At 40.4% G+C, this 24,926-nt stretch overlaps 1 long non-coding RNA gene across 2 annotated transcripts in view; it reads right to left on the reverse strand.

Moving 5' to 3' along the window:
* The window catches only part of LOC132318477 (uncharacterized), a 75,280-nt gene that overhangs the window by 22,149 nt on the left and 28,205 nt on the right, over nt 1–24,926 (reverse strand). Inside the window, exon 3 of one of the 2 annotated variants that reach the window (XR_009484328.1) lies at nt 17,306–17,340. The exons of the other annotated variant lie outside the window; for it this stretch is intronic. This is a non-coding gene — a long non-coding RNA (uncharacterized LOC132318477). Of the gene's footprint in view, nt 1–17,305; nt 17,341–24,926 lie in introns of those variants that run through there. 2 annotated transcript variants of the gene reach the window in all.

Below are 24,926 nucleotides of genomic sequence, written 5' to 3' on the forward strand. Positions count from 1 at the left end.
AGCACAAAACTTACAGAAAAAATGAAAAATGGCCCTCTCCTTTAAGGAACTTGCAGATTAAGGAACTTTATTCCCAGAGTTATCTCCATTAGTGCTGGAAGAAATGCTACTCAAGATCCAACTGTAAAGTGACAAATGCTTTTAAAGCCTGTAGAGTTACAAAAGCCCAAGCAGAGAGGGAAGGAGGTATTTGTGCTGTGCTATAGCAGAGAATCTGTGCGAAGAAAGAGAAAGGATTGCAGTGCCTAGAGTTGCTGAACATCTGGTTTCGACCAAGCCAATATGATCTGTAAGCTTCATCAGGGATTCAGGTTAGAGTGAAACACAGGCAGTTAAATGCTTGCTCAGAATGCAGTATATAAACCATAGTTTGCAACCCCGGCAGATACCTCCCTAGCAGGCACCGGCTGTTAGAGTAGCTCCCAAGGTACTTTTATCCAAAGCCAGTGAGCATTGTAGTTCTGAACTTACTAGCTATATTTGATAGGAGTCAGCAACCACACATCCCAAGACAGAAAAAGCAGCAGACTATTTGCTTTGGCTCTGGGAACGTATAACTGAATGTCCCTAGTAGCTTATGGACTAGGATGGAGAAGATGATGACCACTAATAGAGATCTCAAGTGTTGAGCACAGATCCACATACCTTATTGTCGTGAATAAAAAACACTTGGGATGTCTCTCCACTAACAGTGTAGCGCAGACCTGGAGTTTGTTTCTGAAGTGAATCTGCCTGCTGTTCCCCTTGCTGCGCTTTGGTTCACATCGCAGAGCACACAGACTCTATTCCTTTTAGATTCATCCAAACCATGAGGTCCGTTCCAGCTCCAGGAGTGAACCCAACTTACATGCAGCCAGTGGGACTAGACTACAGATGGTCCAGAGTAAAATCCCTGAAGTGCTGGAGGCATGGACGTTGGGACTTCATCTCCAACAGTTTTGCTGGACAAATCTGCTCCTTCCAGGAGTCAGCACACACTAGTGGTGACACGGCTTTAGGGCATTTCTCTACAGCACTGCAGGGAGCAGCGATTGCAGGGGAACACTGTGGGCCTGAGCTGAAGACTGACTCCCTCCACCCTGTTCTCTTGCAGATCATTTTCCATCAGGTAGAACGGTTTCATCTGGCCTTTTCTTGGTTGCTCAGAATTAGGGCCCATGGCCCAAATTTTCTTAACTGCCACACATACTACAAATGTGATTCATCAGTCTAAATGTAAGGTAGGTGTATGCCTAAGATCCAATGAATCATGTTGTAGAAGTGCCTGTGTTTTTCCATTGACTGTAGCTCAGATGACAGAGTAATGAAGATGATAGACTAATGAAATGTGGTGGAACTACTCCCACGGCACATGCCGATTATCTCCATTTTTCAGGTTATGTCTAATAGGTTTAATAAACACTTCACAAGACCTGGAAGGGAATAGTAACTCTTCTAATCATTCTGCTGGCTGGATTTTTACAGTCAGTGTGTTTTTGTATTGCCGTTGGTTATTAAAAAAATCACCATGTCACACAGGTGCAATTCACATATAAAAATAGTAAATCTGGGCTCCTTCTCTGTAGCCGATAAGGACCCCTGCGAAGCTGCCTTCTGATCATCATAGATTTTTAACTGAGTTTAATTAGCCATTGAAATAATTTCCCAAAGTTTATAGTGTATTTTCCCTCACTGGAACATTTTAAATCAAGATGGTATCTTTTTCCAAAAGATATGCTCCAGTTCAAACAGGGATGAATTCCAGGGAACTCAGGAGGCTGACCTCCTGCAGCAGCTCCAGCTTTTTCAGCCTGTGGACACCTGAACATTTTACATCGGAAGTACAAAGCTCTCTGTAGCAAATTCAAACGTACTATTGGAAGGCTTTCTTCCTCAGCGGCAGTGTGAACACAGACTCACAGGTTGACAACTGCCTTTAGAGGTATGTATCAAGGCATATTTTCAAACATTTGCCTGTAGCTCAGAAAACCTTAAACTTAAATGTACCGTAATTTTCTTCATTCGTTCTATGTTCGTTTTTAATTCTGATTTCCAAATCCTCCCAAGGAATATCACGCATGAAATAAAGACTCTGCAAATTGTTTTGCAGAGGTAAAGACATGCAATCTTTAATATATTTGCAAAAGCTTTGCTTCATTTCTCACGAGGAAAGATTTTGTTAGTCAAAATAGAAATTTGCTACATGGGGCCCAAGATGTAACATTTTATCCCAGTTGGATCTGAGGATACTGAACATTTTGCTGTATTAAGTCATAAATTTGGGCCAGATACTGCAATCAGTCTACTCTAGACTAGTAATGATGTCAGTGAGAGTGCCATATATAGGTCAGCTACAAAATTAGGTAATTTTTAAAAGGAGATGTATTCTCTCAGAATTTATATGGCATATATATGGAATATATCTCATTATTTATATGGCTCCCACAAGGCCATACCCCAAACATTTAGTGAAGCGATGTGCAAGTCTAACTGCGTTTTATCCAAAAAGAAGAAAGCAACCACAGCAACAGAACTGACTTCAGTTTTGTTCCGGTGTATAAGGAAACAAAGAGAGCATGTTTTCCTATAACTGAACCCAGCTATATTAATTGGTTCAATAACACAATGTTCTCCACCAGCTTGGCCAATACCTGGCATGAATATCACTGTCAGCATTATCCTGATTAATGAAGAATAATTCATGCCGATCAGACAGACCATGAGGTGGTCAGTGCCCTATTAACCAGCTCAGTTCTTCTCAAATGTCTTCTGACACTGTGGCCCTTTGTAAAAGGACAAGACCAAGTAGCACAGTAAAAATTGCAGTATAAAGGTTAATTACTCACATGCCTGCCTGCTCATGCTCACCGTTACTGTTCAGTTCTCATTCATCTCCCTGCTTGAATTTGTATGCCATTTTCTTTGCTCCGTTCTCAATGGCCATGTTTGCCCCTTTACTTACTGTTTTATGATTGAGTACGGATCACCTATCATGTTTGTTACTGTGACTATATGCCATACCATTACTGGTAGCTTATACTTCTCTAGCACCTTCCACTGACTTGTTTCAATGTTTTTCATGTGCGCTAACAAACAAAACGTCTCAGTAACCTCATGAAGTAAAGATGGCTCTGTCTGCTTTACATGTAGGTCAGCTACGCTGAGATAGGTTACAGTTCATGACTTGCCCAAGGTTACACAGGAAATGTGTGGCAGAACTCAGAATGGAAACCAGATTTCGCGCTCTCCTGCCTTAACAACAAGGTTATCCTTTCTCTTTGTGATGCTTTTGGGCAGTTCATATGGATCTACGCATATGTTTCGAATGAGTTAAATTTCCATGAACTTGTTTTTTCGAACAAAAGTGGATGTATAAATGACAAAGGGCTAAATTATTGAAAAATGGCAAAAGCTGCTTGGAGATTTGCATACCTGGTCACAGTAGTTGTATACATAAATAACTAATTGATTACATGCATAATCGTAGGAACTGTGCATGCAATTTTCTGAAAATTTAGACCAAAATGCACAGAAGTGTAACTGGAGAAAAGGAGAAGGAAAAAGTTTAATGTAATACACATGCGTAGTGAGCATGGGCTTAAGCCATATACGATGCTGTAACTGGGCCTAGTTCTAGTGTGTGCAGTTCACAGCTCTTGCTGTGCACACAGTCACCCTGGTAAACTACCCTAAAATGTGTTACAGCTTGCATTTTCCTTCATTGACTAAACTGATTTTCCTCTTGTGCCACTTAAGAGAATAAGTAGGTATGTTCATCACTCTCTTTTGTGTATTTTGTTCATCTTCTCTTTTTAAAACAAACACGGTGAGAAAGTCTTGGGATTTTTAAGACTGTTTGCTTGTAAATTGAACACCATGACGATTAGAACTTTACTAAATAACCATGCTAAGATATACTAAGCACATTTACACAGGGAGGCATGAAGAGACATTCTCAGTGTGAGCATCCCCTGAAGAACTCGGTACAGACCTCAATATACCGCTTGGCAAAATAAAAAGATGGGGAAAACTTGCATTTAGAAACACATAGTCACAGAAAACTCCAGCAATTCCTCTTTGAGGGGCAGTTTCACAGACAGCTAGCTGTTCCCTTGGCTAGAGAGTAGGCAGCGTACAGTGTCAAATATTTAGCTGGTGTAAATCAGGACATTGCTTGCATCCCAAAACAGAGCTATGGCGCTTTACACCAAGAGAGGATCTGGCCTGTAGCTTTCAAGGTGGCAAAGACCATGTTTTCATTTGCAGCATGTCTGGAGCAGATGATGATAGAAAGAGTTTTAAGCCTGAAGGTCCTCAGTGCCGGGTTTATGTTTTTTGCTTCATTGAGTCCATTCCTCACTGATTTGATAATGAGAGAAAAGTGTGCTGTTAGCGGCTTCTGAGCAACGTGCTGCAAATTTAGGAAAATGAAAAATCTTTAACAAGAATTGAAAGGGAATCATTGATTTACAGCAGGGGCTTCAGCTAACCGTAGATTAATTAAAAAACAATACAAAGATGAACATGGGTTGAGAGATGAGAAAAGATTGAATTTTGCCAGGAGCAGGACTGTTACTGGACTCAGGCATGTGGGTAGAGTGATGATAACACCTGGCCATCTGCATGCGGTACAAAAAATCTTGTTGGCATATGCTGAAATGTTACAAGTAAAACACAACTGGCAAAGTATCAGCAGCTGTTCTGGAGATGCTGTTCAGCATAAAACATACATGTGTAATTCTCTTACATCATCTGTAGAGGTATATTTTTGCCCTATTTACAGAGCTAGTGCAACGTGAAGGTAATCAGGCAACGCTGTGCAGCCAACATATTTCAGGAGTTATAATAGATATCTCTTGGCACAAGGTAAGAAAACACAGAGGCAAGGCTCTATCTTTAGCTACAGTGGTGGGAGCGATGATGCTGCTCAGAGGAAAGGGCAGCTGGTGGCAATCCTCAGCCACCCAGACCACTGCTGACTGGCAGGGCTTGTTCATGAACTAAAATCTGGGACAGTCTGGGTAGAAAAGAAGGGAGGCTGACAACAGAAAGATGATGGGAGGCTGGGAAGAGTGAAAAGGAAAAGGAATGTTCTCTCTCCCCCTCCCTCGCCCCTGTTTTCTTCTAGGAGAGTATTTAATGCGCACACGTGGGCTGTGTCTGCCCAGCCGCAGGGATGTGCGAGCTCTGCTTAAACCTCACAGGCGTACGAACACTCACATGCAACCCCCTGCAAAAACGGGGAGCCGGCGCAGCATGCGCTATGATCTATATCACACCCCCTGTATTTTAATTGTATTCCTGCTCTTTGCCTCCTTTCTCTAGGCTAGCAGAGGGGTGTGGGGTACGGGGGTGAGGGGTCAGGCCTGTAATTCTGGTTATCTCCCCCTCTACCAGACCTGCAGGGACAAGCATAGCTGCCGCTCCATCGAGGCCCGCTCCTCTCCCTGTGGCGGCAGGAGATGCTATAGTAAAGAACTGCTGTCATGAGCCGCTGCCATCTCGGCCCCTCTCTGTAAAGAGCCCCGCCAGGCAGGTCCTAGTGCAAGACCTGCATGCCTATGTGCCATGGGGTTTTTTTTTTCCACCAAAACTTCTACAGTTAATCTGTAATTTTCTAATTATTGTTAGCAATGAAGTGTCTTGCAGATAGGTAGGAAGCCAAAGTCCCAGCCCTGAAGATTTTCTAATCGAGACCTGGAGTTGTTGGCAGAGCATCTGAGCAAAGCAGCTGCGCAGCTACTTCATTCTCAACGCACCCGGCTTCAAATGGCTAGAGAGCAAGGAGGTATGGATCCTGCACGCCAGGGAATGGAACTGTTACCATTTTTTTAAAATGTGGGTTCATTCTCATGCTATAGTGATGGTGGTTTCACTTTGTGGACTAAACATAGGCTTTCTTAATTATCCAATTCATTTAATTTGTAGAGTGGAGGACTTTATGAAGTCGGATATTGCGGCTGTGTTGGTGAGGCAGTAATAATTCGGAGCCACAGTTATGAAGTGGTATTTAGTAGTGGTGGGTTTATACTTTTGGTTATTGCATGCATTGATTTTTTTTATGGTTTTGTAATTATTTCTATTGGTAACAGTAAGTTTATGAACACAACTTCATTGTTGTGTTCCTATTAAAGAACAATATAGTTTGCAGAACAATTATAGGAGATATTTTTCTCTGTAAGTTATCTTATCATTCAAATGTAAACACGTAGGCTGGTTGCAACAGGAAAACAGCAAAATACACATATTAACTAAGGTCAGGAGATTGTATTTTACTGAGAGGAAACAGAGCTAGTGTTTTCCAACCGTTCACCCGGCCTTTCATGCAGTTTAACAGTGAACCTACCAGGTCACTTATATTAGGGGAAAGATGAATTAGCATGGGAGCCCAAAGGAACAATTTTATATTGGACAAGTGGTGACAGAGCTACTGGAACCTCTCCTTTTTGCTTCACTTCAATTCTGTCCTGTCATGCTTATTGCTCTGGTACCTGAGTACCTCGTCTATCACTACTTGAGCATACAGTGACTTGATTTTTAGATCTGGAATTACCAGTGCCATGTCCTCTCATTCCAGAGGACCCAGTCAATGCCTCTTATCCCATCCCGTGAATCTATTTAGCCTTTTTTAATAAATAGTCCAACTTTGCTATTTTTTGCAGATTCACAGAAAGGATGAGGCTGGAAGGGACCTCTGGAGGTCATTTTGTCCAACCTCCCCGCTCAGGCAGGGTCACCTAGAGCAGGTTGCCCAGGATATGTCCAGACAGCTTGCGAGTATCTCCAAGGATGGAGAGTCCGCAACCTCTCTGGGCAATCTGTGCCAATGCTCTGTCATTCTCACTTCTCAAGTAGAACCACGTAATCCTAAATCCCTCTACAGGTCCAGCAAAAAAATTTAATTTTTGTTTTTTCAAATCTTTGCACCCTGTTAACTTATCCCCATGCCAGTTCCAAGGAGTTCCTGGTAGCTACTGGAGCCATACAGACTCTACAGAGAAATGCCGGGATAAACTAGAGGCAAGAGATTAAAATCTCCTTGAAGGTGTAGAAGCACAAGTCCTGGTGAAAATTGCTGTGATTCAAAACACCATTCATTAACTGCCCTGGAGAGATACTGCACTGGATCCCAAAAGCAGAACATCTTTACCCAGGCAGCACACTACCAGACCTGAAGGGTCCTGCTCTGTGGCTCCACTGCTGCAATGAGAGTGAACTCATTTCCAGAGAGCTCAGGTTTCCCTGTGCCATGGCCTGCTGCAGGCATTTCTTTGGTGTCCTTAAAAATATTTTCCTTTTGTCATTAGCAGTGAGCCTTTTGGAATGCTAAGGAATTGCAGTAAGACTTATATCAGCATCAAACTTCAGTGCTCTCCCTGCCTGCCCCCCGCCTGCCCCCTTGTATTCTGACGAGCTAGAATTAGGGTTCTCAGAGAACATTTTGGACATTTTGGACATTAACCTAATGGTGGGGAAACGAGAAAAAAAAAGGGGGGAACTTTGTGTGATCAGTTTAACTTGGCTAGCAAAAAAATTCTCACTGACCACATTGTGAAAATTTTCTCCTTGAGTGGAGGAGCCCAGCAGCAGAAAAAAAAGGCACTTTTGGAAAGAGTGGAGGGAAGTTTACACAGATGGTATGAGAGAACTGGCATTGTGCTTGGAGATGTGGTGGGGCAGAGAAAAAGCTGCCCTAAATAGAAGGGACAAGATGCTGGGTTTAATTTAGAAATGCTATTGGCATTTTTGTTACTGGAATGAAGGGAGCCACGAGCCTGCAAATGAAACAACCCAAACCCTTCACCACAATCGTAGAGTGTAGCAAAAGTGCAAGGGGTTGGCATTTCCAGGCTTTGATATTTTTTCTTTGTCTTGCCAGATTCTGGAGTGCTTCATCACCTATTTAGTTGCTTAAAGATAGCTTTTAAAGTACAAAATGTCAGCCTGAACTGGGTATTGAAGCTGTAAAGATTTTCAAAAAATTCCAGCCATTCCTTTGGTTTAGCAACTGTAAAGCTTTTGCAACTGTTATCATTTGTAGTGGTCACAAGGAAGTGACATTGTTCAATTAAAAAAAAACCAAGTTAAGCCATTTAGCAAGGACATAATTTAGACATTGGTTTGACAGCTTTTTTTCTACTCTATATGAATTGAGCAAGTTCAGTTGTTTGTTAGATGCATTTGGAGGTGTCTGAGGTTTTTTACAGTACAAGAGAAAGTGGTCGCTAATATACCATCCTTGTCCTTGCTTATGAACATGCGCTCTCTCTCTCTCATAAAACTACTGGAAGAGCAGAGAAATATGGTTAGTAACTCCTTGATAAAGCTGGATTAAGATTTTGCTTTATTTATGTTAGCAATAATCATTGTGGTTTAGTGGCATTTGAAACAGCTGGAACCTTCTGTTTCAGCTGATGTTTTGATATGTCATTTTTTTCTTGGACTTTGGTCCTGATTTTCTGGTCTATGTGAAACAGGCAAACCGCTTATGTATCTCAGAGGAGTGCTTTTAATTTAGGAATTTAGAGAATTATCAAAGGTGGTTATTTTAATCTCTGCCGCTCATTCAGATGCCTTAGTCACTGAGGGCTAGGTTAGAAAATAGATTTAGGAATCTAAATTGGTACCGAAGTAAAATTCAGGTACTATTTCTTCAAACTAAAACTAAATCCTGAAAACCCGTGCTCAACTAATGCCTAGCTCCAAAGGTACTTAAACATGATACAATCTTTTTTTTCCAGCTTTAAAGTATCCAAGTTTTGAAGTCCTGCACATGCTCAAAGGCACCTGAGGCTTGATAAAGCTCAGTGGCGAGATACCACGTGTATGACCAAATCCCTGCAAGAGCTGTACACCAGGAGTTCCCTTGCTGGAGGAACCCAGCTGGGAAAGGCATCTTCCACGCCACTGTCATCTGAGTTTATTGTCCGGGGCTGTGTGAATGACTGCATGTGCAAAACTGAAAAACACGTAGATGGAGCATCTTTAGCTACAGTAAATGGGGGCTGTCTAGAATACCTCTGAAAAGTGTTGGGAGGGATGCATGGACCCACAGTGGTTAATTAGTTTAACTCTACTGGGTGTGTTACAAACCTAAGTAGTAGATTAGATGTCAAGTTTATTGTACAATGGGATAAGTTCCCAAACTTTTCACACTGCTGCTTATCTCCTGAGAGCACCTGCCCCTCTGGGCAGGGCTTCCAGGGTAATTTCATTGTGAAAGGAAAATGGCATAAGTGGTGATATTACAAGAACTAGCACTGTTCGTGAGTCAGTCACAGTACTTAAGTAATCCTCATTCTTTGCTTCCAGCCTGGAAAACTTGCAGATTTTATAACTGAGGGTCAAATTGTTGAGGTTAAAACCTCTGGAGGTCGCAGAGCAATATTATTTTTTTATAGGGGCAATCTGAATATCCAGAGGACCTGAGAAACTCTGAAATAGGAATTAAGAGGAAAACATTTATGTCCTTATCTGGTGCTGAGTAACAAAACATAGGTCATCATAGTCTGTGATTTCAAAGTTAAATTATTTGGGAAAATGGGCTCGAGACATTCAAGCACTAGTAGGAGATGCTATGCATGTTGTGTCATAAACTTGGAGTCAGGAACAGCTATTTGCACTCGCTGTGGATGTCTACTTGTAGCTATTCACCAGCATTATTCTGAGGATGGATGAACTGCTGTGCAGCTGTCTTTCTTTGGAGACTACCAGTTCATTCCTTATATGACCTACTTCCAGCCTGGTAGAACTTCGCTTTTGTTTGAATTAGGCAAAAAAATACCTGAACATGAATACAGTTCTGTCTTTTCACAGCAACAGCTCTCTGTGTTGCTACCACAGTTGGTAAGCGGCGTACTGAATAGCGTGCAGTTTGGTAACCTTGGGACCTTGCATAAAGAAGTGGATCTCATGACAAGTGCTTTCATGCCATGTCAGAGCGCGGGATGAGTTTCGCCAACTGGAGCAAGCGTGTCTGTGACATCAAGCTGACTTTCCTTTAATATGTGTCATATTTTGCTTTCATTTTGTTCTGCTTGTCTGTAATATGCTCTTCCCCATGCTTCTGTGGATAAGGTCAGACTCAGCTGTACTGTCAGGGAAAAAAGAGACTGAAATCTCATCCCTGTTGCACGTGAAGGATGGGGGACTCTGTGAATCTTACTCCTACAAGAGAAGCAGGTTGGGATTCAAGAATATGAAGAGAGGTTTCCATTGAGAAACTTGGGTTGAAACAGGGCTATGGGGTGAGACTACCTCTGTTCCACACACAAACACTAAAGAAAGAAATAAGAAGGCCCTAGAAGAACTAGAAATAAATTAAGCTTTACTTGCTTTATGTGTTCTCTGATTATTACATAGGATTTGCATGAAATATGGATGTCACATTTTCAACTTGTACTTGGGATAAATGCCACTGCTAAGAAGTGCCTCTGTTTTTTTCTTTCTGAGAGATCCTAGGGTGAAATGGTGAACATCTTCTCTAAGGACTGAGTCCTTTATGGTACCGGCAGCTGTGAGACCTACTAAATGTGCTCAGAAATACCTGGATGATTAGAGAGTAGGTGTAAACGCTGATGTCCCAGGAACCACCCTGCCCCTGTCTTCTGTGCTAAATTGCTGGAGGGTGCTTTACAGGAGCCGTGCTGAGACTGGATCTTGAGTGAGGGCTAGCTGGAGAGGCTCAGACCTGACCAGGTGGAGGTAATGCTGGCATGAAAGGGAAGCAATCAAAAGGAAGTGCAGATAATATCTAGCACCGCTGATGTCTGTGGCTGTGTAAATAGTTAATAGATAAGGTTTCAGGAGATAAGTTCTCTTAAGACCAATAAAATTCCTTCTTTTTGTGCTCTGCACATGGTTTCCTTTGTTCAGTTCTTTACATCAGCTCTTGACAGCATCAGTCCTCCCCAGGGTGTGTGCATCAGCTCCTTGTTATACCGGTTTGCCTGTCAGGGTTGCCCGAGAGGATCAGCTCTGTCTCTTAACCCATAGCCCATAACCCTCAACATCTGGGATTGGTTCTTAGAGGTGTCACTTTTCTTGCAAAGTTTATAAGTGTTGCCCAAGACTTTGTCACCTTGAGATTTGACTGCAGTGATGTGCTCTGAGCCCAGGGCAGAGCTGAACCTTCTGTAGAATGCATTGGCCAATGCAGATGGAATAATAGCTATCCGACTGCCTTCAAATTTTGGGAGTCTTAGGTCCAATGCTAATTTATGCCTCTCTAGCCCAAATGTAGGTGATCTACGTATGTGATATTTGTTGTGTGAATGCAGAACTGTTAAAGAACAGCAGGCTGTGATAAAACTCTAGGAAAAGCCTTATCCCACTCTCATTTCAGATGAGGTTTGACCATACTACAATGTGGGACGTGTGGCAGCTTTTGTACAGGACTAGCTTGGAGGGTCTTTTTGGATAAGACATTGAACATATTCAGAAAGTGAAGCTAATGAAAAAATGCTCTAACCGAAGCCCAGTGAGATCCAGATTTTTCCTTCTCAGGGAATGTCATATGGTTGAGTTTTATTTCCACTCCTAATGAAAGCAATAAAACAATCCAGAAAGCTATTACAAAGCATGATTATGAATAAAATAATTGTTGGTCAATCAAGTGATTTGTCTGAATAAAAGCAAAATATTTAATTTAGATCTCAACTTGAAATGGTATGGAAAATAGGAAAAAAAAATTTGCAATGCAAAATTAAAAATGTTATTTTGAAAATATAGTAACATTTAATTTTCAGCAAGCTGATTCTTTTGCTTTTCTCTTTAAAAGGAACATTAGTCAAGATCATGACTCTTATGCAGATGTTTTGTTTTCATGAACTGGCAGTTTCTGAGAGTCTAAATGTAACTGACTTGTATGTAAAACACCAAACGTCCGTTTAAGTGGTGATCTAATCTCAATGAGTTTAAAGTGTTGCTAAGAACCTATAGTATCCAAAAATATCTGAAACAGTCCTACAGATAAGGGTTTGGGTTTTTTCTCTTGGCCAGCCAGAGTATTTATATGGACAAAATTATAATAAGGAAAAGAAAAGAATCAGACAAGGTGCCCTGATTTTGTCTCTTGGTCTAGAGCTTCTCTGATGAGATGACATTTTCTGATTCAAATGCAACAAGCCAGAATACTGTGTTACTTTAGACAGTCTGTTGCAGCTCACTTTTATTTTCACACGCTAAGTCTAAGGAAACCTCTAAAATTTTTCTGGCCAACTGAAATGGTCTCCTAGAAGAGCACGCATTTGTTGATGAGGTAAACACTGTTCTCTGGTCAACTCCAGCTGCAGCTGTTTGCATTTTTAGCCATTGATTTGCGTCGCAATCTCTGTGCAGCACTGCTCCCTCCTGCTTGACAGTAAGAGAGAAATCGGTCCCTGTAGCTGTCCATCGGTATTAATGGAGATCCCGTGACGCCGCTGGTAAACTGTTTCTTATGGCAGCAATTAAGCTCAACAGTAGCTTTTTGGAATCAATGGAAATTAAATGCAGATAATAGGCATTAATTGAACATTTATTGGAAATAATTTGAATTATGTATAGTTGTGACTTAGTTAATGGAAATTAATGACTGCCGTTTGGGTATAAGCAGAACTGCTGGAATGTAATGAAAGTCAATACAAGCAGTTACAAATGGTCGAGATAAGGAAGTACTTATTGATATTAGTGATCTTCAATATTTTCCATTGGAACTATAATCTAATACAGACCATATTGCTGTGGACTTCATCTAGAGTACAGGGATAAGAAATTGCTAATAATACTATAGATGTGAAGTGTCACTAATCTGGTAACTTGCTACACTGGGTATTGAAATAATTAATGCAGTAGATCGTTCTTAATTATAGTCTTGTATTTACAGACAAACTGAAACTGAGGCTGTTATTGATTAAAAGAGGTGCCATATTGCAGACTTTCCTAACCCTGTAACTATATTGTTCTTGAATTTCATATAGTGTAGCTTAGATTTTTACATCTGATTTGAATTACTTGAAAGTCTTAAAGATCTGTGTTCCAACCAGATGTGAAAAATGGCTTTGGTTTGGAAAGTTTCAAGGAAGGACCACCAAATAATGAGGAAAAAAACAACTCTATTATATTTTCCCCTACACCTTCAGTGGAAAATAGAAAAAAAAAAAAGTATCCCAATTTATTAATATGACTTGGGATCCTGTCAGGAAAATGTCCTTTACCTGCAAAGTATCTTTATCATTTTTCCAGCCCAAGGTTATATACTGGACTTGATAAACCTCTGTAATTGAAAGAATGAAACATTTCTGTACATAGTATTACTATTTACTGTGCTTTATGCAAGTTCTGTCACAAAGCCAACACTTTAACTATGCAGAATTTCTGCTAGTTAAGCACCGCTGGCTGTACTAACTACAATAATTGGCTGTATTGATAGAATACACACATTCTAGTCAACCATACTAAAACCACAACGTTTTTTTCTCTTTTTCTTGTCATTAAACTTTTGGATTTTTTATTTAACTTAGTTATTTAAAAAAAAATTATAAATTTAATTCAAGTATTCAATTTAAGAAGAAGATGTTACCTCTTTAAGAGGAAGACTAGGTCATGTGCTACTTTTGTACCACATTTTGTTTTGTTGTCTTTACTTGGTGCAAGTACTTTATCTCTCAGAATTGGCTTTGTGTTGCAAAGTTATGTGATAAAGATTAAAGACATTCCGGTTTTTGAAATATTCTGTGACCCTCTATTCCTGTGAAATTCTCATCAGTGAACTGGGGATGACTGCTAGAAACTGACCACAAAAAAACATGAAAAAAGCAAGAAGTGAATTTATCTACAAAGGGTACATAAACGTTGGAAATTTCTTTGGAAATACTTCTAAAGCTCTGTTGAACATTCCACTGAAAAACTGAAAGAATTAACTAGTTTGTTATGCCATAGACAATGTTTAATACTGGTATGTATTTCAAGCTAGAGGTAAAAACAAAGGAACTGTAATAAACAGGTTACTATTAGCTCACAGAGATACCATCTGTACTTATCTGTGAGAAGTCCAAGGAGTACAGAGACCACGTTTCAAGTACTGAGAACGACTGGAAAATATAATTGGCATTATTCCTTTTAATTATACCTGGTGATTCATTCCGGGATTTATAATCCTGACCTTGATAGGCTATAAACAGAACCTTCATTTAAAAGGGATTAAGGTTGGTTATGTGTGATAACCCACCTTAACATAAACCATCTATAAGAAGATGCCAAGTTACGGAAAGCCTCCTACCCATTCCCTTTCCCTCCCAACATCCACTATGCTGCTTTGGAGAACTCCTCCTGCCGCCAAGTGACCACTGAACATCCTACAGACAAGCCTTCTCAGGGTATAAAACACTGTCTTATTAAGACCATCAACGTTAGAATTATTTGGGAGTGACAGATGCGACACACACAAGTTCGAAGAGCAATGCTGCACGCATTACTGAGTTTTTTATGGCAAAACATCCCATGGTGATTCAACCATTCTGAATCCCATGGTCTCAGGAAGGCAGAGGCTTGCTAACACACTTTGGATTGTGAGCTTGGACAAGGGCAGACCACGCGAGGCTCTTCTGCACCCTCCAAGCTGGTCTGGTGGAGGCTGGTCCCAGCCCAGAAGACCTGTTGAGTGCCCAAACTTCACACCGAGCATGACCTCCCTGGCTCCCAAACTGGTGCTCAGATCGTCAGCTCGGAACAAAAAAGCTGGGGCTGCCTGTGCATCTTCCTAGTCCCCTGATGTCTGAAGTAGAAACCATAAGGGTACCAGCATCTCCAGTCCCAACAGAAACAAAATGCTCAGAATTAAACATTTTTCGTATGTGCAGCTCTCAAATGAACTGAACTGCCTGAGTCCTGGTCCTGATTGTAGCTCCTGTCCAGCTGGAAATTCATGGAAAGATGGCCATTTCTTCCGCAAATTCCTTTCCACATACCGCACATGCACATGCACATACATAGGGTTGTGACGTGGTTACATCTTTACTGAGAGTTTTGTTATAGGTTGCGTTAAGCCTTGTAGAAAATGGTAGGTTAACCACCGCCCCTCTCTTCTGAGCTACAGGAGACAGTTCAGCACATGTTTCTGCCCAAAACAAAGGCAACCATAAGGTTGCCCAGGAATTTAAAAGATCTGGGTGGGGAGGCTTGTTGAGTTTGTTTTGGGCAGGGATGCATGTGGAAGAGAGACAGAGCAGATTGAGCAGCAGAGATGGAGCGCAGAAGCAGGCTGGGAGGAGAGGTGGACAGTCTGCAGGGGCTGTGGGGCACAGCTGTGGGAGGAGCCTGGAGAGAGGGATTTCAGTCCTGAGGTTTGCTGGAGAGACCTTGGGAACACGAACAAGGAATCCTTCTCCCATTACCTGAGTCGGGATATGTGATTTAGTAGAGGTTCAAAAGTGGGCAACTGTATAGTCAGTCCCATTCAAAGCTGTACACATCCCAAGTAAGAAAAAATTGTGAATAAAACACACAGGAGAGAAAGAAGAATCAAGAAGTTTGCTTACCCACATTCTTGAAATGCATGACCAAAATACCTTGCCACTGCCTTTAACCATTAGAGAATTTTGAAAGACTGGCTATTTATTAGGCCAAACAGTGGCAACTTAAGGAAATCCTTACAGGTCTATTTTTATATTAATTGAAATACACAGTCTGAACAAAATTATTTGAAAATTCCCAGATAATTGAGTCTCTACTTGTAGATTATGAGCGGTGAACTTGGTAAATTCTGTATACAGCTGAAACAAAGAGTCTGCGACCTTCTTTAGTTAATAAACGTAAGTGAAATATTTGAACAATCTGATAACAAACACTGAAACAGGCCCTGGACTGCTTATTTAAGCCACAGTTGTAACAAGAGCCTTGGAAGATTTACCTGTGGTGGGACTGCAGATGTGGTTACTCAGAGATTTTGGTAGGATTTTTAAAGTCATATAACTGTACTTTATTTCTATATATTTCAACTGAGGCCAGAGTCCTTATCATTGCAGAAACAGGGATTTATAGCACTTTATTCCCTTTAGCATTCATGTAGAAGGCCATGGAGCCCTCGCTCCTAGACTTGCTGATATAAAGATAATCATCTTTGAAGTGAACTTCCTAGGAACCAAGTCCTCCTCCAGCTGGAGGCAATGGAAATGCTATTGCTGACTTCAGTGGTAGTAAATTTCAGCTCTAACATTTTTTATGACACCTCTTTTTAGAACAGATACATTTACTTGAGCATTCGTTACTAATTGCCTGCATTTTTTTGTTCCTATTATTGTTAAATCAGACTCTTAACGTATTTCTCATTTTTTAACAAGAAAACTTGTGGAAAGGAAGGACTGTCTATGTTGATTGAGCAAATCTTTTAAATATTGAACTTGTTTATCTCCTTTGTCTTCCTTTTTATTATCCATTCATTTAAAAGGAAGGCGTTTATGATACGAGGTTTGGCAAATAGTTTATAAAATGTAAATTCTATTTTATTTTTTTGTGATGCAGTGAGAGGGGGAGAGAGAAATCCCACCATTTCAGCAATTTAATTTTTTTTTTTCCACACTAAGTTACAGCTCAGCATGACTTGAAATGACAGAGATACCAACCCCAAGAATCAAGATTATACAGTGGAAATGCCATCTGACTCCTTAGAACAGCACTGTTAGTGGCACCACTCTTCGCTGTTCTTGAAATTAATTCAACGGGGGTGGAGTTTTGCTCTCAAATCATGCGTTATGTTATCACTTCTCTAGTCTCACATCATTTATTTAAAAGCAATTGTTTCCTTGATTCACAGCCATCCACACATATGCGATATGAAACATTATGTGCCATATTTTAGCTCTCCCTGGGTATAAGTCTACAACATGTTGATGTTGATGTGAGATGAGGATGCTCAGCACTTCACAAAACCAGGCCCTAAGCAAAAGGCGAAAGTAATGTTTCAACAAGTGCAAGTAACAAATGGACACAGTGAAGGTGGCAATTAAAGTGTTACAAATACTGTAATAATACTGGGGTTCTGATGGTGCAATCCTAGGCTGCTTCTATGTTATTTTTGTGACCCATTTCTTCACAGAGTACCTCTGATAGTCTTGTCGTTTATCGTTAATGTTTCCATGCTGATCCTTTACATACTGTTTTTATTTAATGATTTTTGACCAAGGGAAGAATTCTGCTTTTAGTGGCACGGGATAAAGTACTGACCTCTACAGCAGTGTTTGTCCCGAATCCCTTCCTCCTCCACCAAATTTCACATTGCAGAGGGCACTCAGCAGGCACCGGGAATGGAGCTCACCGCACCAAACGCGGAGGTAGATAGACGTTTAGCTACACATCAGCTGGTCACTCATGTTCTTCTCGTAGCTGATGGGAAGAAACAGAGACCTGTAGGCTGTGGTTCGTCATACCTATCTTAGACGTTTAGGAGAATGCGAATTGAGACCCAACAGTGCCTCATGCCACGGTGATTAGTTCAGATACTGTTGCTTACAGGGGGCATATCTACCTTTGCTCAGCTGAATCCCATGCCTCGATACTTTTCTTAATATGACCTTAAGTCCAAGACAACTCCACCTCAAGACATTTTTGGGATTTATACAAACTTTGCAAGCCTTTTCCCCACTTGTCTTGAAGTCACCTTGATAAACGGACACATTACAGGAATTCAAAAAAATAACTGAAGTCACCTGATGACAAAGCAACATCCGCCACACACTAAAAACCGTCTGCCCGGCTTTCACTTACATTAATATTTGGGTATCGGCAGGAAGCAGTGTTCCGCAGTCGGGATCTGGTGAGGTGTTTACAATCTTCTGCTTGGACTCATTCATGACAAAAAAGAAAAAGACTGTTTTGCACATAAAAAGTTGTCATGCTACAAACCGAAACCAAGGAAGTTCTTTTGTTACAAGTTAAGAGGCTAAAAGTGACGTGTCTGGTACTCCTGCCTTAAATAGCCTGGGCTTCCTTTAAAATTAAAATGCAAAATTAGTTTCTTCAGTACTGTCTGACTAAGAGACCACAGAGTCTCTTACACTGAATTCTGTCCTTTGAATCACTCTTTGTAAAACTTGTTTATCTATAATTTCGGTCAGTGTTTTTAGAGCAAATTGCCTCACGGTTCTGAAAACTGACGGAGCGAGATGGCACGCGGTAGGCCTGCCCTGGTCTGGTCTCCATTTAACAATACACTGCTTAAGTTTGCTAACCGGGCTGGCCAAAATCTCAGTGAGGATCCAAATCCAAATTTTGCAAATTGAAACTTTTATCACCAATGAAATAAAGCTCTCATTACGACTACAGAAAACCGAGCTTTGAATCTGGATTTTGTAGTCTGGGTCTCCCTCTGCTTCCTGTCTGAGAGCATCATTACGGCAACTACTTGCACGAGTTCCTATCTAATTGAAACGCCAGGGACATGCATATGCGCTAAACGAAGGAATGTAATAAAAAATTTATGAGTTAGTTACACTTTGAAGCAATAAAGTGTTAAAGAGTTAAAAAGAGCTCTTTTTTTCCCCAGGTCCTTCAGGCCAGGAACTGTTTGCAACGCACGGAGCACATTTGGGATCTGACTGCTATTATTATTCCCTTTTGCAGTGTACTATATACATCTCTTTTTTGATTTCCATGAATATGACAGAGATCTACGCACTGAAGCATGATGCAGTGATACGAAACTCTCTCAGTGATTTTCAAAATATGCAACCCATAAATCATTCACCTTCACCTGGGCCCAGATTTGCATGGAACTGGGGGCCAGTCGTCTCAAAAGCTAATTTACCAAAATCCACCCAATCCCAGCTGTGTGTGAAGCACGTAACAAAGTTCTAAAGGTAGGTTTCAGATGGCTTCAGGGTTTGCGATGGATGCTTTGCACAGCTGTAATGATGAGTGGGTGAGGAGAGTTAAGAATGAATAAAGTGTGGGTGGTGGAAATATTCACCGGGCATGTCACGGCCAGGGGAGGAAGCACAGGGGCCTCCCAGCCTCCGTGATGGGAAAGATGTCAAGGCTCCCTGGCCATGGGTCCTATTTGTTTATTTATTTCAGCTCTGACACATTCTCATTAGGAAAGCAAAAAAAGTGAAATCAATACCGTTTCTTTTGAAAGCAGGGAGCTGACTGTGGCTGAGCAACAGAGCTGTCTTATAATCTGCTTCCAAACGTGTGGGTGCCTCTTGGGTTTCCTCAGCTATTTTATGGCCCATTTTCAAAGGTTTCTGTAAAATCAGGCCAACAATGTCTGCATCCCCTACCACATCAGTGAAAAATTGGACCGTGTTTCTGAGTCATGTAAATTCCTTCTCTAAGAAACATTTACGTTTTACAAAGTGTAAATTTAGCAGACCGCTTCACGGGGTGAATTCGTCCCTCGTTCGTCTCCCTTGTTACATGACAGTTACCACAGGGATGGGTTGACTAATAGTTTACTGTTAGCAAACAGAAAAATGAGCAGCACATATAACTGAACATTACAAAGGTTTCTTCCAGGATTGCCATGACGTGTCCAGATAGTCGATAAGATAATTCATTCTTACTGTTCCCGTATTTTCATGAGAACTTACCTATAAGTAAACAAAACTTGAAGCGTAGTTTATGTTTCTTTCTTGTATTATTATATGGCACAGTAAGGGTAATAAAGCAATCTGTTGAATTCTTGACTTTTCGTATTTGTTGTTCCTAGACAGGTTTTCTATAAAATATATACAACAACTTTCATGTCTAAGGTCCTAGTAGTTTAAACACAGTCCATTTCTTTATTTGCAACATATTCTTACAGTTAGGACTTGATTGGACTGGGAAATATTAGAAATGCGTTGACTAGCACACTGTTAAAAATGTAAGACATGTAATGTTTAAATGATAGATATTCATGGTCCAGGTTGAATGGTTGTTCATGGTTCACAGCTGCAACCGCAGCAGTTAAAAAGATGCTGTTCTCCAATGCTACTGACATAATGCTTAACAACTAAGTTGCTCAAAATGGTGGGGTAAAACGTTGGCTTCACTGAAGTCTGGGGCAAACTTCATCGATTTCGTAGGAGTGGAACATTTCTTTTCGTACAGAACAATGTAGTCATTCAATCTGAAGGATAAGTAGGTTTTTCAAAGTGTTTTTTAGCCAAGAAAAAGTGTCTTAAAGGACAAAAAATGTCTTTAAACCAGGGCAAGAATTAGTGACATTGATAACTGTCATGTTTGAGGTTCTAAGGAAAGCAATGAAAATCCGAAGCCTGCCAGTATTTCATTCTTTTACGCTAAAAGACTCATGCAGCAAGAATCTGTAAGTGACACTCAACCAAGAAAGAGCTTTCTGAACAGCTGATGTGAAACTTGAAAAGAGGCAATGTAACAAATGTAATGCGGGGGGAAGTGCTTTCATTCCAGTTCAGGAACATCTGGTTTATTGCAACAATAACTACTGTAATTATATCACTGCTGGAAAAGCTGCTCTAGGTTAGGTTAAGTTTGTGGATTTCTATAATAAACACTGCTTCAGAGGAGTGGGGGTTTCTGTATTTCAGCCATGTCAGATCACGCTGAACTGAACTGTGATTTGAGGCAAAAATAACAAAATATGGAAAACATAAAAGCATTGTTTCTAACCATATATTTCTTGAGATGTACTCTTGGTTTAGTCCTCACTATAGCAAGTGGAGGGTATGCCAAAGCAGCAAATTGTTGGATGACTGACCATATTTCACTGATAAAAACTCAAGCAATTTTTTTGTCAGTTGGAAATAGGCTTATTAATACTTACGGTAATACATATTGCTGTAAGAAGTAAACAAGCATCCTGCAAAGGACAGTACATATCATTATTCTCACTTTACAGACAGGGCAAAGTCAGGAACCTGCTTTAGGTCAGATAGCAGCTTAACGGCGGAGGGTGTCCTAGTAAGAATATAGTGGATTTTTCCAGCTAAGTGCCTGTGTGATAGGGCTTACTACCCAGCCACTGTCCTATTTCACTAGTCATTAAAAATGAAGCGTTTTAACCACAGTACATTGCTTTTCTATCTAATGGCAAGTCTGAGTCTACACCAGTCTTTTACTACAGCAGAACCAACTGCATTCTCTCAGTTGCCAAGTGTATTTCCAGAATATTATGCAGCAGCAAGAAACAATTGCCTATTTTCTTGGAAACAGAGTACATTTACTGACCATAGCACCGGTTGTATTCATAGCAGTATTGTGGCTGCACTTGGGTCTGCAGTGGGCTGGGCGTTGCACATGAACATTTTCTCATAAACTGCCAAATATAAATAAACCAGTTCGTATTCTAATGTTAGGGCATGCCTAGTCTAGATTCTATGACAAATATTCTATAAGTCTATACAATTTTAGTGTATTAACAATGTATAAAAGAGAATGGGTAAACATCTTCCTGATAAGGGGAAATAGGGATGTCGTTCCACATATAGGAAATCCCTTTAAAATGCTTTGTTATTGCAGAAAGATGCGCAATAGATCCAAAACTGCCTCAGACCTTTGAGAATTTGAGAATTATGGAGAAAGAGATATTTTATTATTGTAGTTTGCTTCTCTACCTCCATCTCATGATTTGAAGTGTTTGCCGCTATGTGTTCAGATTCCCACATTTGTACGCAGTGGATCAAATAGAATTTGCAAGTTATGTGTATTGTAACAACTGACCCAGTATTCTTGCATGCTTACACTGGCAAAATATTACCTGAGCAAGAATCAACTTATATTACACATGCAAATGTGGGTTTGTATGTGCAGAAGACTTTAAATGCAGGTTTAGCACTATTTTTAATTTTATCTCCTGCAGCTAAAATAATTTCTACCGGCTCAGTGCTTGGAATTGAAATGATTCCTTTGCTTCAATACAGATAGAATAAAATAGAGCCAGAATATCACACTTGATTTTTCTGGGTGTTATTCTACCATAAAAGTTCAAATTAATGGAGTGTAAATCGCATCATTTAAATGGCAACTAAATCCTGTTGAAGGTAGACCAGTGAAAACATACTGTAATTTTCAAAGCAACATAGGAGAGAAAATAACAAAGTTGTTTTGAAGTTCCAACAAAAAGTAGATTTACTGTTATTCAGGACTAGCTCTGTCTGAATTCTCCAAGACATTATGGGATTTAGTACTAATGGTCATTAGACTCATCAGTCATGCATATCGTTTTTCTTCCATAATGTTCTTTGTCTCTTTTTTTTGTGTATATATATTCACACACACACACACACCCCCCCTCCTATATATGTATATGCATATATACATATATGTCTTTTTGGGGGCGGTGAATCAAGAGTGACTCAACATTTTCCATTTTCATAGAAATCTTTTTCAAATAAAATCACATGAATCATAAACAGAAAAAGATCTCTGACGTGAAAGTTTCATATTTCTCACTTGTCTGTCATCTCATCACCAGTTTTAGAATTCAAGTGGCTGCTGAAATTTTTATAAAAAAATATATATATATTTACACACATGATCGTATCATGGATACTTTTATTTTATACATGCTCCTACTTTTATTTCCTAGTCTTTGACTACAGTTACTGCCACAAATGGCTTAATTCTCCATGATTTTGTTGCAAAAAGGTTAAATCTCAGAATTACAAATGGAAGAACAGATCATGAACTGATGTCAGTCATCACTCAACTGTATCAAGAGGACAACAGAGCAATTTACATGAGCTGAAGGATGGAAGAGTTTGTTTTCAAGGTGTGTAGAAAATACGAATAGTCTGATGATGAAATAAATGAGGCGTAAGCTTGAAGCTTGCTCTACACTCATGCTAAATGCCAACTGCAGCTCTGATCTGGTCCTTCAGACAGGAAAAGTCAAAAGTAAACGGTTTGCAAGCTGCTGGCAACAGCACTGGGCATGCCTTAACCATGCTAGCTTTAAAATACCACCTAGAACTGGGATGAACCCTTCACCTTTCTTTTTTTGGATGCTAAAAAATCTACATCTCTGCTCCTGCCTGCCGAGGCACTGAATCTTGGAAGACGTTGAATATTGCCTGGCTAATGCTAAGTGTCCTCAGGTGCCTTTCTTGTCAATGGCTCTAGATACCTTCCAGCACCAGGCACTCATTCAAAAACAGAAGTTAAATTATTGCATACTTTTCCTCAGTTTCAGGAAGTCTGGCGGTACTTAGCATTCAGTCTTGTAAAATGCTGACCTTTCTCTCCTTTTACTCCAAACTGGGACTGGGCTATTCTGTACAATCCATACCTTGCATGATTCCATATATAGACTAAAAGAAAATGTTTTGGGCTTTTTTTTAAATAATTAAACTAAAAAATAGTGGGCTGAAACATGATTTTAAAAAATCCCCCAAGATGTAATTTCCAATTCTCTGGCTTTTTCTGGTTTTGCAGTGTTTTCTTAGTATATCTTGACAGCAGAAAAATTGGCGTGTGGCAGGCTGACTTCCTCCCATGGTGCTCATTAGTCATCACCCATTGGTTCAAGTGCCTTGCACCTCTGCTAAGCTCAGATCAGAATTACTTGCGCCAAGGATGGCGCAAGCTCCTTTCCAGTGTTGGGTCCCATGCTGCGTTGCACTGAGAGACATTTACTGGCACTGAGAGACATTTACTGGCACTGACTGCTCGTGTTTGCAGCAGAACTGGGCATGGGAAAGGTGGGGCAGCACCTGCAACCATGTGAGATTCCTGTTTTCTCTGCAGATAGTACTGGAGATGTTCCCCTTGGGCTCTAAGGGTTTATTCGGTTTAGGACTTTTCTCTTGTAGAATGCTAATACCGAATGGAAAGCTCTGTTCTCTGAGAACAAACAAACAAACAAAAAATTTTTAAGTGAGGCAACGAGGTCTAGCAGATACAGCAGAGATCTGGGATATTTGCAGTGTTACTATGAAGCTTAATAGTTAACCGTTTTCCACCACACATGAGAGAAATATGAATGACAACTATAATACACACACACACACACACACACACAGACTAAAAGAAGAAAGCTAATCCTAGTTCCACTTCTACAAAGATCTGAGCACTCTCATATCAAGTCTTTGACTGCCCATTTATTTTTCTGAATTGCCTTGTTGTGATTACGAGAGCTGGTTGTACTTTGGAGACTATATCATTCACAGAAGCGCTGGAGCTGTTTTCGGCATGGACACAGAGTGTCTTCATATTAAGGAAACCTATGTTTTGTGGGCGCATTCAGAGATACATATTCTGATATTCAGACCTCATTCATCGGTGATAGTGCAGAAATTCTACCAGAAGCCAGGGAGACTTGCAACACAATCATGAGAAAAAGTACGTCCTGATAGTAAGAAATTCTGTAGACATCATTGCATGCGCTCATGAGGAGTGGGTTTTTTCTGACTTTGTTACACAACTTCAAAACTAAACATCTTCATGAAAGAGACTTTGACGGTGCAATGTGTTTTGCATTCAGCACCGCTTTCATGCAGTAGTCTGGTCTTCTCACTACAGGTTAGAAATCTGAGAGAAACTCAAATCATAAAATTCAGACCATGAAATATGAAACACTCCAAAACTCCAAGTTCAGATAAGGAGTCTGAGCATGTAGAGTTGAATGCTGCAAAACACCGTGAGAATTTGTAAAGCATTGATACAAAGGCAGGGACTGTACATACATTTCAGGTCTACGTAAGGAAAGCGGTTTGGAAGAAAAACTCATCTGAAGTTCAGACTGTTCAGATTCATGTCTCTTAAAAATGGGAAATATTGGGGAATATTAAACGTTTAATTTTAAAAGATGATCAGCAGAGGGTTACTGAGAACAGATCTTTCTGTAATCGCCATACAGTGGAAGAATTCTCAGTGTTCAACGTCCTTCAACTCCGTATGTCCTGCATGGTAAAATATACACTGGGCATCTAGAATTACTAAGGTAGTCTGCAGTGCAGAACATTTAGGAACACATCTCAGAGCTTGGTAGAAAGTTGCTTTCCCAGGCAGAC

The sequence above is a fragment of the Gavia stellata genome, chromosome 17 (genome assembly GCF_030936135.1).
Source record: "Gavia stellata isolate bGavSte3 chromosome 17, bGavSte3.hap2, whole genome shotgun sequence".
NCBI lineage: Eukaryota > Metazoa > Chordata > Aves > Gaviiformes > Gaviidae > Gavia > Gavia stellata.